The sequence below is a fragment of the Dasypus novemcinctus genome (genome assembly GCF_030445035.2).
Source record: "Dasypus novemcinctus isolate mDasNov1 chromosome 8 unlocalized genomic scaffold, mDasNov1.1.hap2 SUPER_8_unloc_2, whole genome shotgun sequence".
In the NCBI taxonomy this organism is placed as follows: Eukaryota; Metazoa; Chordata; class Mammalia; order Cingulata; family Dasypodidae; genus Dasypus; species Dasypus novemcinctus.
The window spans coordinates 1,168,755-1,185,987 of NW_026688124.1; the positions used below are offsets into that span (position 1 = coordinate 1,168,755).

Genomic DNA, 17,233 nt, shown 5'->3' on the forward strand with positions numbered 1-17,233 from the left:
TACATGCTAGAAAAATAGCCTTGATTAGGTCTACTTGTGGTTCTCTACTTAGACATTACCATCAGAATTTAAGCCTACTGTAGAATTTCTCATCTCAAAAAGAAATCTTTCCAGGAACCCCCTATTCTCCTTGAGCCTTATTTCTCTAATCTCTAGCACCCAAGCATCTTGAAAATGTTGATTACAAAGTCTGTCCCCACTCTAACATTTTCAATTGACTCTGTTGCACAGTTCATCTGACTCTACTTGCACTCCTTCACTGTAACTGCTTGTGCTAAGGTCACCAGTGACCTCGATGTCATCCATCCCAATGTAAACTTATCAGTCTTTATGTAACACTAAATGGCCTCCCAGAAGCATCATCCACCCAATTACTGAGCCACGCTCAGGAGTCATTCTTGACTCCTCTTTTCCTTTTCTCTTCCCCATAACCCATCCAGGAAATCACATCAAGTGTATTATTCTCATGAAATTTATTTCCACTGCTAGTTTATATCTTCATCATTTCTCACCAAGATTCCTCCAGGTTTCTTAGCATTATATAATAATGCCATCTGTTTTAGTTTACTGGGCTGCTCAAGGAAATACCATGAAATGGGTGGGTTAAACAATGGGAATTTTTTCATTCATGGGTTGAGGGTAGGAAAGAGTCTAAATCAAGGCATCATCAAAGTGATGCTTTCCCCCAAGGACTGTAGCCTTCTTGGCTGGCTGCCAGCAATCCTTGTTTCTCAGTGTGTCACATGGCAGGTGGTGTCTTCTGGCCTCTCCAGTCTCTTCTGGATTCCCTTGAATTGCAGCTTCTTCTTCCATGGCTTTCTTCCTCTCTGAATTCATTCCACTTATAAAGGACTCCAGTAATAGGATTAAGGCCCATCCTGATTCAGCTGGGCTCCATCTTAACTGAAGTCACCTTATCAAATGGTCCTATTTACAATGGATTCATAAACACAGGAATGGATTAAATTTAAGAACATGTTTTTCTGGAGTACATACAGCTCCAAACTACCATACCATACTACAACCATGTCTTCTTATGGAAGATCTTTTTAAAAACTTGATCTTTTTAAAAACTCGTTGCTAAGCTTAAAATCCAACCATGAATCTCATTATAAGGATACAATTCAAAATCCTTAAACTACCCTAAAAACTAACTTGTTCTCTAGCTTTATTTCATGCTACTCTCTCCCTTGCTCACTTTGTTCCAGTTATTCTACCATTCAGGAGAAAAAAATGTGCCAAGGCCTTTCCTCTCCCAGGATTTTAAAACCTGTTCTTCCTTCTGCTTCAAACACTCTTGCCCCAACCCTACCCCTATCCTTTCCATGCCTAAATCCTATTCCTTCTTCAGGTCGTCAGCAGATGCCTTACCTCTGACTTCAGCTGCAGCTGTGATGGGCAGCTCCTCACACTCACCAGCCTCCCACCTCAAGCCCCTGCCGTGTCTCCAAGCTTTTATGTCCCACAGTTGTCTTTGAAGCCATGGGCATTGCTCAACCCGAGGGAAAGGGGTTGGGGGTGAGTGGGAGAGGAGGAAAACCGCGCAATCACTGGGGATGGAATTTAGCCGAGAAATGGCCAGCCTTCCAGGGCTCAGGTAGGCAATTCTGAGGTGCACTCTCCACCATTCCTTAGAGGATCCCCAGCAGGATGGAGCCGCAGCTGCCCATGGGGGTACCCAGCTTATTAACGCACACTTCTTGAGCCCTCTCGCCTTCCCTGTCTCACTTTTCCTACTCCCTCTCTCAGGATCCTACAACCAACCCCCTAAATAAACTGCCTGCACCTAAATCCCCATCTCAGGATCTACTTGTGGATAACCTAATGGAAAATAAAGATTTAATTTAACTATGCCTTTCTCAAAGAGTTCTTTCCTAATATCACAAACTATAATCGTTGCCCTTTTAACATTCTCCAACAGCACACTGCAGTTTTTTTTCAGAGAAGGATTTGCAAATATATGTTATTTGTGCAATATTTTAAAATGACCCTGTCTCTCAACTGAAAGCTCCAGGGGACAGTGACGGTTTCTGTTTTGTTTAAATGTTGAGAGTGCATGATAGGCACTCAGTACAGTTTTGTGGTTGCTGTAGTGTGAGTGAATAAATAAATTAAAATATTTTTAAAAAGATGGTTCGGAATAATGGTGTTTATGTGTGATGAATCTGGACTCAGATGGGATCTCCCTTCATAAGACTTTCATGCTAATGTGCTGGAGGTGCAGTTAATGTTGGGGTTTAAGATATATTTAGGGGATTTGAATCTCTGGACTGACAATGTGATAGCCAGGTCCTGAGCCTCAACAGACTCCAACACCTACAATCTGATTCATTGGACTCACCACACTCAGCTAAGATGGAGTTGAAGAAGGACAACCACCACACCATGGAGCCTAGAGTGATTACAACTGAAAATGGGAGGATTGCATCCAGCATCCATGTGGAATCTGAGCCTCCTCTTGACATAGAGGTGCAATGGACACAACCAATCCAATGTCCACATAGAAGAGGTGGCATTGGATTGGGAAAAGTGGACATGGTGGACGATGGGTATGGGGAAAGGCAGGAAGAGATGAGAGGTGGAGGCGTCTTTGGGACATGGAGCTGCCCTGGATGGTGCTTCAGAGGTAATCACCGGACATTGTAAATCCTCACAGGGCCCACTGGATGGAATGGAGGAGAGTATGGGCCATGATGTGAACCATTGTCTATGAGGTGCAGAGGTGCCCAAAGATGTACTTACCAAATCCAATGGATGTGTCATGAGTGTTGTTGGGGGGGGAGAGGGGGGGTGGGGGGGGTGGGGTTGAATGGGACCTCACATATATATTTTTAATGTAATATTATTACAAAGTCAATAATAAAAAAAAAAAGATGGTTCGGAATAAATATGGAGACTAGGAAAGTAAAAGGATTCAAAATTTTAAAAATCTGTCCCAGAATCTAGAGTTTTGGTTAAGGTTTGGCACATGTAATTCATCTGTCTGTTTTCCACAATGGAGACAAATTGAAAGATGGTTTAAGATTACATTAAGACAGGAGAGGCTAAATTGTGGTCAAGTTCCTTTGATTCATCTTTGTATTCCCCTCAGCATTTAGAAATCTGTTTTGAAAATGTAATTGATTAATATATGGCTGCTCATTATATGAAGAACACTTATAGAAAGTGTTTTCCTTTAAGGATTTCAGAAGTTCTGGAAAAGACTGGTTTGTCCTGTTCTAAATATTTTTATTCATCTGATTCACTTGTTCTATTCTAACCCCTATCAATCACTTTCCATAAATTTTCACCTTGGTATTTTTATTTTTCCTAGTTGTTTCACAGCTTTTTATCTCATTTAAACTACACAAATCCAATTAGAGATACGGAAAAGCCCATTACAATATCTGTATTAAAAATTGTACTGACACTTGCTCAAGGCCAGGTCACAGAGCCAGGAAAAAAAAACAATTAGGTCTCTGATTATCAGTATCTACAGTGTTTCTTTCTAGGCCATAATAATTTTCCTTTATTAATGCTGTCAGATATTGGAAGCATATTCCCATCTATTTAATTAGGGTCTATCAATATATGCCCAACGTTACTAAATTTTCCAGATTCCTGCAGGTAGTCAACACAACTTCTGTTGCAATAATTCTTTTTTCCTTGGTTGGAGTCATCTCTATGAGGCGGACAGCCAAAGCTTGATGGCGGCAGGACACCGTCTGAAAGGCTGAGCACTGCCTTTCAATCCAGGTTCATTCATAGAGAGAATGCCGTTAATGGAGTTCGGGGACGTCATGGTCATGGTAGATGCCTTCTTTCCGGGGAAGACCCCGCCTGCAACTTTTGTCTACTGGAAAGTTCGCAGGTGGAAATAGTGAAAGGTAGTTACAACACCCACCGTAGTAGAATATTCTATAACACCTGCCAAACCTTTGGAGTGAATTTTTCTTTGCAAATAAATATCTTCTGTGCAGTGTTCCTCTCCTCTCTCCAACAAGTGGGCACCTTGGGCTTCAAGAAGATTTTAAACCGTTCTTCGCATGAACGCGCCAGCGTGTCACTCACCTTCGCGCAGAGTGGACTGTACCTGTACAAGCATCGAGGTGAGTTAACGGTACTCTAAAGCTAACTTTCAGAACACTTTTAAAATCTGTTAGTGCCTGCAGCAGCTGATGCCGCTGGCTCAGCTCCGGTGGCCTCTGCAGGGAGCCGCCTCTTCTCACTCGGTCTCCGCTCGACCCTTTCCGCTTCCTCCGTCCTCCTGCAACAGTTGTTTGAATTGGAAGCGCTGCGGCTTTGCACCCGCACCTCCAGCACAAACCCGCTGCGTGAAAGCCTCTCTGGGGGCGCCGCGCCAAGCCCGCGCATGCTCAGTAGCTCAACCAGGTCAGGAGAGGGAGCCGCAGCTTCTGCGCCACTGTTTCAAAGTACCAAGAGGGAATGATCCGGGTCTTCTAGATGGAGCCCGGCGCGGGCCGCAGCCCCCCACCCCCACCCCACCCCCTCAAGGTGCGCAGGCGCGGACCCTGAGCACCCAGGTTCGGGGCTCGGCTGCGGCTCGGCGGCACCCGGAGCGGTTTCTGTCTTGCCTTGTGGGAGAGAGCGCTGCGGAACTCACGCCTGGCACGCGCTGGAGGGGCCTCGCAGCCCAGGGAGAGGAGCAATGGGCCGCAGTGGCGGGGCTGGGGTGCCGAGAGGCAGAGTGCAGGCGATTGTTGCCGCAACACGTGAGTCCGCGGTGCTGCGTGCAGGCTTCTGGCCACTGCCTGGGGCATGCTGAGAGCTTGCGCGGGGAGAACGCGTGGCTCGGGGAGCTTGGGGGGCTGCAAAGTCCGAAGGACTCCTGGCAGACCCTGCAAGGCGGAGGGACCTGGGGGAGGTATGCGGTGTTGGGGAAGCAGGCGGGGCGTTTTCTTCCACTTTTGGAGGTGCAGGGGCCCCTGACGCCTTTGGGGACCCGCTGCCCACTGCCCACTGCCTTGCACAAGCCCTCAGGGATGGGAGTTGAGCCGGGGAGACGCAGTGCGACCGAGCTGCGTGGGTCCGCGGGTGTCCCCCGGGGGTTCTCGGCGAGTCCCGGGAGCCCCGGGCTGCGGGTGCGAACGCGCGGATGAGGGGGAGCAGCAGAACCTCGAAAGGCAGCCTGGTGGCTAGAAGCGCCTCGGGAGTCCCTGGGGGCTGAGGCGCTGGGGGCGGCGGAAGCCTCACGCCAGCAAGGGTCCCGCGTGGAGCGACATGACCCGGGTGCGCACGGGGCTGTCAGTGGCCCGAGGCGCTCCCGCACTCTGGGCTCCAGAAGGTGGAGGGGGGCGCGGGCACCGGGCTCTGCCTGGGAAGTGAAATTCCCGCTGGAGGGAGGAAGCGGGGAGCAAGCGGGGAGCGTGGGCGCCTGGGAGGAGCTGGCGGGGGAGGGGACCGCAAGTCCTCCCGGGGGTGGTGGCCCAGGGAATGCGGGGCGGGAGCTAACGAGCTGCCTTTCAAATAAGGGAAAACCAAATAAGAAACCCCACAGGCCCGCCCCTTCCCGCAACCCTGGCCCTTTCTGAGGTGGGAAAGCGACGGGATCGGGAGTGAGGGAAAAGCGCGGGGAGCCGGGGCTGCGCAGTGGTCGGGGGGAGGGCTGCGGGGTTTCGGGAGGCGGTGGGCGCGGCGAGGGCGCGGCGCGGTGCAGCCGGGAAGGGGCGTGAGCGCGGAGCGCGGGGCTTTTTCGGGCGGTTGCTGTGCGAGGGCTACAGGGGCAGGATTTTGTGCTGCGCCCCCGCTGGCCCGGCTGTCGCTGAACTGGCTGGTTCGCTGACGTTTGCTGGAGAAACAGTGAGGACGCCCGGACTGCAGCCCCGGCGTGGAGGGGTGGGCGGGACCGCCTCCCTGGGGGCCAGGAGCCTGCTGGGGGCTCCGCCCACCTCCAGCCCTGCCTCCTGCCTGGGGTGCTCAGTCCTGAGAGGCTCCGGGGCCAGCCTGACCCGGGGCCTGGGATGGGAAGGGGCGGACTCCAGCAGAGAAAGTTGAAAAGTTGGAAGGGGGCGAAAGGCCAAGCGCTTTGGAGAGAAGAGGAGTGCGGGACAGGTTTGCAGGTGGAGAGGGAGGGACAGAGAGTGCTGGAGGAGGGGACTAGAGGACGTGCGGGCTGGTTTATTTGCATCGGAACGGAAAAGCATACTCTCTTGCGTTAGGCTCTTGTACACTTCTTAGGAAATTTTATCCCAGCTCCCTGTATGTTGCTTCTCTGAAATGGGTGGCTATTCAGGCAAGGGCTTCGATTTGGGAATTTGTAACTTATCAATGGGGGCTGTCTTGTGGATCAGCAGTGAATTAATCCTCTGTACGTTTTGTTTTGTTTTTGACTCTGCCAGGGCCTGTAGGTGATTTTAGAGCTCGAAAGAAGCTGTAAGAGACAAGGACCAAAAAGGAGCAGGAGCAATACTGTTAATAATGGTGTTATAATGGGTAAAAGGAATGAATTTAGAGGTGAAGAGAAAAAAGAGAAATGAGGATAACCATGATTGATTTCTGTAGCTGTTGTCTTTGTTTTTCTGAATGATTTTCATGTTTTCCTTTACAATTTTGAGATTTTTTTATCTTCCCAGTTTTGTTAATATAAAACAAGTTTCATTAATGATTGCACAGGTGCTTAGTACATCCTGTTGGATTAGGGACAGGGTGGGGGTTTGGGGTTATCTGTTATTGGGGCAGGGGAAAACTGCTGGAGCTGATTGGGGTCATGGGGGGTTATTTTGCTAAATGGGGCTGTCATTCCCAACTATTTTTTGATATGATAGGGAGAGCGGGAAGGCGTTGTGGGACTCGGTTATTGTTCCTCTTTTGGTGTTGAGATGTGGTGGCTTCTGGCTCAGTGGCTGACGCTGCACTTCTGTAGCAGGCAAAGACCATGTGCATGATCATGGGTGACATCTTGGATGGCTGTCTGGATAAACTGAGTTATTGCATGCAAGATGTGTGGGCCTGCTGATGGGAGGAGGAGGAGAGTTATAATTGTGGTAAGAACAGGAATTAATCAGGAAATTTAGGGCTGTGAGGTTATTGTCTCCAGGCTTCTGAGGAGAAGGAACAATAAGATTATACATTCAGCACTAAACATTAATGGCATTAATGATTGGCAGTGAAATTACATGATTTGACAGGCTTATACACATAGAGTTTTAGCTGGAATAGGAGACTTTAAATTATTAACTGTTTTATAACAGGGTTTTTGAGTGATTTTTCATGTATTTAAGATTTTCAGCTAGCAGAGCTGCGTAGACCAGTATGGTGATTAAAAAGACCACGTTTTCCCCAGTTTATATAGTTTGAAGCATAGGCAACAACAAATTATTATTATTGCCCTTTTTGGGCTTGGAGGAACAGGCACTTTAACTTTTACTTTAAACTTAGTTCGTTGTTGTAAGGATTTGATTAACAAGGTTACAAGAGTCCCATTGCAGTATCTGCAGCCCTGAAAGCATACCTTGCCCCTTCCGAGAGAGGGAGGGGGCCAACGTAATCCACTTGCCATCGTGCTGCTGGAGTCTGTGCTCCGCCAGCGTGTCTCATCCAGTGAGGTAATGGTCACAGTCATTGGGTGAGCACTATGCACACTCGTGGGTGCTGTTCCTGAGCTGCTGGTGAGTGACAGGCAGTTGGAACTGCTGGACTAGGCACCACAAGGTCTGGTATCCATGATGTTTGTTTTTCAGTGGAGCCATTCTGCTGCTTTTTTGGTTTCAATGGTACGGCTCTGGATTTTCACAAGGGCATCTGCCTCAACAGTCCCGAGAGAGATGTTAGAGGAGGGGACAGGGACATCATAGACGGTCGCCTGTCACTGCTGGCAGGCGTTCCAGATGTTTTTCCACAGACTTTTCTTCTCCACAGAGGGCAGCTCACAACAGTTCATTGTTTTTGTTTTGTAGTTTGATTTCTTCTCACAATTGTGACTAAAACTGAAGTGGTATTTGTTTAGAAAGTTGCCTCTGCTACAAACTCCACCCAAAGCCAATATTGGTACTGGCTACATCCAATTTACAGGTAAGTTAAGATCCACTCCTTTACTGCTTGAACCTGTGTTATTGTTTTAAAAGCAGCCTGGTGGGTGGGTGGGGGGGGTTCATTTCCATGCACAACTTTTTCTGATTAACGTATAAAATGGTTTTAATATCTGAGCTAAGTGAGGGATGAAGGGTTTTTAGTATCCCAATAATATGAGAAAACATTATACTTCATCAGTTACAACAGAGGATACAGGTTTTTGGTTTTTTTTTTTTTACTTAACTAAACATCATTTAAGAATGTGATAGACAGGACTTTGTAGCTTGTCCTAATTGCTTGCCTATTTCAGGTTCTTATGATAAATCAATAGTTTTATTTTAGGACAAAATTATTATCTTTTTCCTTAACAATAAAACACATTCTATACACCCTACATACATAAGTTACTAAAATGATTTTGGAAACTGTCTCAAAGCAAATTTTTTAGAACAAACAATTATCATGATTACATTAATTAGCAGGTATTTTATTTTAGCATTTCAGGAAAAACTTTTTCTCATTATTTTATGAAAACTTAAGATTTCCAATGATTTTAAAGTTATTTTTTCCCTAGTACCACTGTAATATGCAGACTGAAGTGGCTTCTAATCATCAATTCAGTTTTTGTTTAATAATGATTTTTTTGTAATTAGCCATTTGAATATTTCAGTTTAAGCAATGCTTTTACAAACTTTTTATAACTCTTCATAACCACATAGATAGACTATAGCTACTTCATTTCAAGACAAACTCTGCCTTCACGAAATACATTCCCTTACTCAATGCTACCACAGTACCTTTTACAATTTGCCCTATGTATTCAAGTTTTGTTTTACATACGACCATTCTGATTTTACAAAAACCAACCATCTTATTTTAGGACAAAACACACTTTCTTGAACAAACATTAAATTTCAGTCAGCACTCTTACAAACTTTCCACTTTTTTCAGTATCTTACATTTCATTCTGTGAAGAAAAATAAATTTCATTTTAATTTAGGCAAGAACCATCTTTTATGAAGAGATTTGTAGCAATTTTATCAGTCAGGACATAATTTTCATCACTAAAGATTTTATTAGCATTCATACCTATTAATATAAGCACTTGTTTAATTTTTGGCCATTTGAATAGAACTCTTTCAGGAATTAATATTGCCATTTGGAGGTATTAAAATATACACTGGCAGTGAACAAACAGACCAACACAAAAAGAGTTATGATACACACACAGAAAACATAAAGTTCATTTATTTAACTCATAATTTATACTCCTTTGGTATGGCTATTTTTACTACCTTCAGTATTTTATTTTTTGGAATTGGTGTTGCTTCTAATATGTGACCTTGTTTTGGAAACACTTTCACTAGTAGTCAGCAACAGTTAGGAATATTTGAGCACGATAAATGCTGATTAACTTTAATAGTTTAGATAGATATTTAGCACATATATTTTGGATTATTATCTTTTAGGCATATACTTAGACTTAGGAGTCAGCTGAAAGCTTACTTGTAAGAGGGAAGCAATTGTAGGCTAAAGAAGGTTATAAGGGACCGCTGGGTATTGGTAAGTTGTGAGGGGTCAGAGGAATAGGATCTGAGAAGGTGTTTGATTTGGGAGAGATCTGATTGACGAGGGGATGTGCTTTCTGCCTTAGCCACTTCCTGGAGAGGGAGGGAAGGAACTGGGGAAGGAGCTTGGAAAGTGGGGAGTTGGGCTTGAGAGTGGGTGGTGGGTGGGGAGAAGGGAGCGGGTTTAGAGGGAGATGTGGGGGAACTGGAGGAGGGTGGGGTAAGCTGGGGTGCTGATGAGGCATATAGCCATGGAGGAGGGGTGTGATTGGAGAGATCTGAGTTGGAAGAAGGGCTTTCTGTGTACAGAAGACAGGGAGGAGTGGAGAGGAGAGGTGAGCTCCAGCTCCAGCACCTGTGTGAGGAGGGGAGGAAGTTGGGGTGGAAGGCAGTGAGGACCAGAGGGGAAGGAAGAGGAGTCAGAGAATGAGGAGGCTGGGGGTGGACATGATGTCTAGGAATATATGGAGGAGGTGCAGAGGGAGTCTGATCAGCTGGATCAAAGTTGAGGTTTTGGGGGAATTTGAGGGGCAGAAAGGATTGATGGGGGAAGTGTGGATACAAAGATGAGAGAAGGCCTGAGCATAAGGAGTCTTGCATATCTGCCACTGCTCTGGAAAAAGTTCTTTAAGTCTTGGAGAACTTGGGAATTAAAAGTGCATTTTTCACCCATTGACTTTCATTGTCCAAATGGTATTGCTGCCACACAGAGTTCAAATAGAAAATGAGTTTTTTTGGGTCTGATGTCTCCTTTCAGGTACAGCATGTATGTATGTGAAGGAGACAGTCCAGAGGTGTGGTTTGGGGGGGTTGGCTGAGCATGAATTCCCCATTTTAGGTGGCTGGGGCAAGACTAAGGCTCTCTAGGATGGGGGAGATTCTGAGTAAGACAGGCATCCCTGAATCAGTCAGATATCTCCAAGGAAATGGGAAACTGACTTGGAGCCAGTTGTCTCTGGATACAAGGGGTTTCTTCCCATAGGAAGCAGGCCTACTACCCACCATGGCCCTCAGGGAATGGTGAGGATCCTGACCTACTGCTAGGTTTTCCCAGTGGGTTGTCCTGGACAATGGAAAAGGAGAGAGAGAGAGCAGGATCCTCCAGTGGAGAATCCTTAACTCATCCAGCTGAGATTCGAGGTCTGGTGTTGGATGGGCATTCAGCTGTGGCAGAGGGGAGATTCCTCACTAGTCAGTCAGTCTCAACATGACCCCAGTCCCAGGTTTTGGCACCATATGTTGGAAAAAAAATGGCACTCACTGGGATATGGAGATTGGTTGGTATGACCAGAAGCAGAGAATTTATTGGGAAGCTCTCCCAACAGAGGGAGTCTGAAGAACAGACTTCACCACCCCCACCCCAGCATGGTGGGGGCCTAAAGAGAGACTTCAGCATACTCATGGGAGGTGCAGATGTGAGTTTATACAGTACATGAATAGATGAGGAAATGTTAGTTCATGGGGAGGGGATTAGGGTCCAGAGTACAGTCTTGGGTCAATAAAGGGCTGTAAAAATGAATTCTTCTCGTGTATGTCTCGGGGGTGGTGGACTAGGAGGTAGGGTGTTCTTGGAATGCAGGATTTGATGGCCCAGAAGGGATGAGGGTCTTTATCTGCTCCATTCCCATTGTGATATGGCTCATTCTTGAGGGGGTGATATGCTGTCTTCAAATGAAGGCAGCTTACTCAGTTGATCAGAATGGAGCCACAGCCTTATGACCTGGTAATCATTGCAAACCTCTAACAGTAATTTTGGCAGGTCAATTTGTTACTCTGGTGTTTAAAAAAATGTCTTAAACAGGATTTTCCAGTAGCCACATTGTCTTGTGCAGGTGGCTGGGTGACTCACAGCTTTGACTCTAATAGTAGTTGTAGAGTGTGTACCATTTCTTTTTAGATGATACTTTTTCATTACTTGGAAAAGAACAAATTAGAATATTTTATACCCCACATCTGGCAATATGGCTAGCAGACTGGAGGGAATGCTATCTGTTCAAGCACATCTGGGCTGTGAGAATTATGGACCAAATGAAAGAAAATGGTTAGGAAATTGGCCTATCCTAAATCACACTATTCTTTTCTACCATCACTTCAGACATCTTATCAAATTACTTGAGCACAATAAATGTGACATTTATTATTTGATGATAACCTATCAAGGGAGTCATACTCTGCATTTGTAATCCATTCCTGCCATTTTATTAACTCATCTTTATTTTTTCCTCTGTTCTTAGGGAATCAAGCACTGAATGACTTTAATAATCTCTCATGTCAAATTTATATTATTACACTTTAGGTTAAAGAGTGGGCTTTGTATGAAAATGAGTACTACATCAAATAATTCAAGGTTGTATAATAAAGTTTTATAACTACAAAGATGTTTTTCTTTATATACATTCTGTGTAAACTTCTCATATTGTTACACATTTATTTCTCTTAAAAAACAATCTTTAAAATGCATGGCACTGGCACAGGGATAGAAAAAAAAACAATCTTTATGCTTGCAGTGTAATTATTTTAAAAAGTGGTACTGCTTGAGACAAATAAAACATATATTTACTATGTATCCTTATATGTCTTAGGTTACATGTGATTTAGATTGATTTAATAATCAGAAGAATTACTAAATTCTACAATAATTTATCTCTATGAAATTTACATGAAATTGCATTGTTTCCCCCAATGACATAAATATGGTCTCTATAACAATCTGTTGTTTCTCCTATTTTTGTTTTTACTTGACTTTTGAAATTGGTAGAAATTCTAAATTAGATATTAAAAGCAAAAATACTTCACAGAATTTAAGTTACATTGTATTCCATGGGCCCAGAAAGTGGCCAATTATGAAATGTAAGAGTTCTATTTTTTTCATTGTTAGAGGATTTATTTCTATTTTTGACAGATTATCTTCCATAATGTTTCTACATCATCAAATTAAAGAAATGCTTTAATTCTTTTATAACTGTATTTGAGAAAACACATTATGATTTCAGAGTTGCCCAAGAACTTGAATGTTGTACACTTTAGTTATAAATTTAAAAAGGAAATTAATTCAATGCATTATTTATTGACACTTGAAATGGATATCTATGGTCATTCATTGACTACATATAAAAATATGACTCATAATTTTGGCCAAATAGAATCCATATTTTGAGCCTTGACAAGATATTAGTTATATAAGAATTAAAGGCAACCAAGCAGGAAGTTAATGGGCAAAATATCCTATGCAGTTAAAAATTATTCATAGCCATAATTTAACTAGTAGGTATTTTTTATTATATAACCACATTCCCAGCCAGTCGCCAACTTCGTAATATGTTTTTTTGTGTTATAGATATTTTTGTTTAAAAAAACTTGAGATAGTAATTTCCCATATTCATGGCAAAATTGTTTGTGCTTGGTTTTAGGAGGTTAAGAGCATGAGCTTTGGTATCAACCAGGCATTGAGGTTGTAGGGAGTGTATTCAACTCCTGCATCTCTATTAGAGGTGCTTTAAACCTTTCAGTCAGTCACCTGTCCCTTCCAGGGCCAAATAGTAATGATAGCAGATTTCCAATCAGTAGTAACCTCCTTAGCAAAGGCAATTTGGGGTTCCTTTGTAAAACCACTGCTTTTTATGATATTTCATGGCCCGGTTTCCTTTGCCTATGGAAAAACTTGCATCTCTCAATCAGTAGTTCATAGGCTTCTCACACTGTACCTTAATTTCAGGCACATCAGAGGTAACTTCCTGTTTCTTTGGTTCTTTTGAAATTTCTTAGCATGAGCATCAGTTACAGTTCTACAGTTCTTAAGAGAGCATGCCTCTCATTTTGCTGCAGTTATTTTTCATAGTGGATGTCAATTGCATTTGTTTCTGTCCTATCTTTTTTTTTTTTTTTCTCATCAGGTCTTTTTAAGTTTTTATTTGGAAATACTTTCAACCTTACAGAAGAGTTAAAAAAAATAATGCAAACACCATACAGGGAATTCCAACATACATCTAACTACCCAAGATACCCAGGTCCACCAATTTAACATTTTGCCTCACTTGCTGCCTCATTCATTATCTATCCATCTGTCTATCTTTTGATCCATTTTCTGACCATGTGCTCCTTGAACACTTAATGCTGCCATGTGCACTTTCTAAGAACAAGGATATTCACTTATGTAACCAAATTCATTGCAGTTATCAAGTTCAAGAATTTTAACGTTGACATATAGTTTATAGTCTATATTCCAGTTTTTTCCTATGTTCCAGTAATGTCCCTTTTTCTTCTTCCTTGCTAAAGCCCATCAGGATCAACCATTCCCTGGCATACCATTTCAGAAAATTCATCATATTCACAACATTGTGGTACTCTTATCATCTTCCATCACTAAAACTTTTCCATCTCTCCAAACTGAAACCCTACCCCATTACACATTAATTACCCATTTTCCCAGTCACCTGCCCCTGACAACCTATAATCTAATTTGTCTATGTGAGTTTGTACATTCTCCAGTATTGTCTTCGTATTTACCAAAGGGCTTAAATTTAACACCCTAAGTCTGTAACAATCTTGTTTTCTTTGAAACCAATTTTACTTCAGTAGTATACACAAACTATTTTCCTATTCACCTCTGTCCCCCCACCATTATGCAGTTCATGTCATAAGTTACATATTTATAGAAGTCCCAAAACCACTGATTTATCATGACATTTTATGTATCTGCATTTTATTTATTTTTTTAAAATCTTTTTAAGATTTATTTATTTATTTCTCTCCCCTTCCCCCCTGCCCCCCACCGTGGTTGTCTGTTCTCTGTGTCTATTTGCTGCGCTGTCTTCTTTGTCCGCTTCTATTGTTGTCAGCAGCACAGGAATCTGTGTTTCCTTTTGTTGTGTCATCTTGCTGTGTCAGCTCTCTGTGTGGGTGGGGCCATTCTTAGGCAGGCTTCACTTTCTGTTGTGCTGGGCGGCTCTCCTTATGGGGCGCACTCCTTGCGCATGGGGCTCCCCTACGCGGGGGACACCCCTGCGTGGCATGGCACTCCTTGCACGCATCAGCACTGCACATGGGCCAGCTCCACACAGGTCAAGGAGGCCTGGGGTTTGAACCACGGACCTCCCATTTGGTAGACGGACTCCCTAACCACTGGGCCAAGTCCAATTCCCTGTATCTGCATTTTAGATTCTGTAGGAAGTGAAAAGTGAAGTTACAAACCCCAAAATGCAGTGGTACTGGCATTTATATTTTCCCATGTTGTTACTCTCACTGCAGATCTTTATTTCATCATGTGGCTTCGATCTATTGTCTATTATCCTTTTCTTTCAACCTGCAGAACTCTCTTTACTCTCTCTTGTAATGCTGGTCTAATGATAATAAACTCCCTCAGCTTTTGTTTATCTAGGAATGCCTTATCTCTCCCTTATTTTTAAAAGATAGTTTTGCTGGATATAGAATTCTTGGTTGACAGTTTTTTTGTTTACAGCACTTTTAAATTTGTCTTCCTATTGTCTTCTTGCCCCTATGGTTTCTAATGAGAAATCAACACCTAGTCTTATTGAAGCAACCCTTATGTGACATGTTGCTTCTCTCTTGCAGCTTTCAGAATTCTCTCTCTTTTTTTTTTAAAGATTTGTTTATTTATTATTTATTTCTCTCCCATCCCCACCCCCACCCTGGTTGTCTGTTCTCTTTGTCCATTTGCTGCAACTTCTTTGTCCACTTCTATTGTTGTCAGCGGCACGGAAATCTGTGTTTCTTTTTGTTGTGTCATCTTGTTGTGTCAGCTCTCCATGTGTGCGGCACCATTCTTGGGCAGGCTGCACTTTCTTTCATGCTGGGTAGCTCTCCTTATGGGGTACACTCCTTGTGCGTGGGCTCCCCTACGCGGGGGACACCCCTGCGTGGCAGGGCACTCCTTGCGCGCATCAGCACTGTTCGTGGGCCAGCTCCACATGGGTCAAGGAGGCCCGGGGTTTGAACCGCGGACCTCCCATGTGGTAGACGGATGCCCTAACCACCGGACCAAGTCCGCCGCCCCAGAATTCTCTTTATCTTTGGCATTTGACAATTTGATTATTATATGCTGCAGTGTGGGTCTATTTGGGCTTATCCTTTATGGAGTTTGCTAAGTATTTTGGATGTGAATATTCATTTCTTTCATTAACTTTGGGAAGTTTTCAATAATTATTTCTTAGAATATTCTTTCTGTCACTTTCTCTCTTTCTTCTTCTGGGACTCCCACAATGCTTGATGATGTTCCAAAGGCTTCTCAGACTCTGACCACTTTTCTTCATTCTTTCTTCTTTCTGCTACTCAGAAGGAATATTTTCAAGCTTCCTGATTCTTTCTTATGCAAGCTCCACTCCAATCTGCTGTTGAACCTCTTTAGGGAACTTTTAATTCCTATTACTGTGGTCTTCAACTCTGGTTCCTCTTGGTAATTTCTCTCACTTTGACATTCTCTTTGTCTTCACCTGCTGTTTGTCTGATTTCCTTTAGTTCTTTGTCTGTATTTTCCTATAGCTCTTTGAGCATATTTAGAGCCATTTTTTAAAATAATTTATTTATTTATTTCTCACCCCATCCCCCTTCATTGTTTGTGCTTGCTGTCTGCTCTCTGTGTCCATTTGTTGTACTCTCTCTGTGTCTGCTCATCTTCTCTTTAGGAGGCACTGGGAACCAAACCTGGGACCTCCTATGTGGGAGAGAGGTGCTCAATCACTTGAACCACCTGTGCTCCCTGCTTTGTTGTGTGTCTTATCATGTATCCTTTGTGTCTCCTTGTTGTATCATCTTATTTTGTCATCTTGCCACACCAGCCTGTCTTTCCAGCTCACTGTCTTTCTCTTCTTCTCTAGGAGGCACCAGAAACTGAACCCAGGACCTCATGTGGTAGGCAGATGCCCAAATGCTTAAGCCACATCTGCCTCCCATTTACAGTCATTTTTACACAGTCTTCGTTATGTCCCAGGTCTGGTCCTTCTCATTGATGACTCCAAATATTTTAATCTTCTCCTTTGTATGGGCATCTCTCCCTGTTTCTTTGTATGTTTTGTAATCTGGGGAAACCTGGACATTTTGATATTTTAATGTGTTGTTACTGAATTTTAGGCTCTGAGGCATCTGTTCCTTAATATTGTATCCAGCTAGTGTTACGAATGAGCTTTCCTTGAATCCCAGGAGCTAACCAGAAAAAAAAAAAAAAAAGAAGAAAAAGAAAAACACCTTTCCCAGTCTTTGCAGACTGACCTGTGCAACTGCTCTCCATTAGGGCTTATCCATACAGTGAGTTTAGAGAATACTCCCAGGCAATAGCCTAGGGGCCTCCCTGATCCTTTTTCTGTGCCTGTGACTTGTCTTGGGCATCTGCATGCAGCCCTTGACATTTCCTGTTTACACTCTTCAAAATGTCCTCTCTTCCCTGGGAAACAATGTTCTCATGATCTGGAGCACTGAATTGTATGTCCTGCAGTGAACAATCCCTTGTCCCTTGAAGCAGTTTTGACTGCTCTCCTATAGCATTTTGTAGAACCCTGTGAGGTGCCTTTTACTTGCAAATTTCCATTAACACAAAATAATTTGTTTATAAACTAGGAGCATTAATAGAAAAAGTCCAATTCAAAATGATAAAAAGTTCTATATACATGGAAGAGTTAAAAATTCCAAAATTACATGCAACT

General features: G+C 43.4%; 1 long non-coding RNA gene across 2 annotated transcripts; it reads left to right on the top strand.

The window, feature by feature from the left end:
• Positions 1-4,374: 4,374 nt before the first annotated feature.
• LOC131277342 (uncharacterized) lies at positions 4,375-16,773 on the top strand. Of its 2 annotated transcripts, none has more exons than XR_011648128.1 (3): positions 4,375-4,494; positions 7,896-8,010; positions 11,813-16,773. It is a non-coding gene; the product is annotated as an uncharacterized lncRNA (long non-coding RNA). The 2 variants fall into 2 exon arrangements; XR_009184531.2 differs by lacking the exon at positions 4,375-4,494 and adding an exon at positions 5,958-6,051 and having other exon boundaries at positions 11,813-11,950.
• Positions 16,774-17,233: the final 460 nt, after the last annotated feature.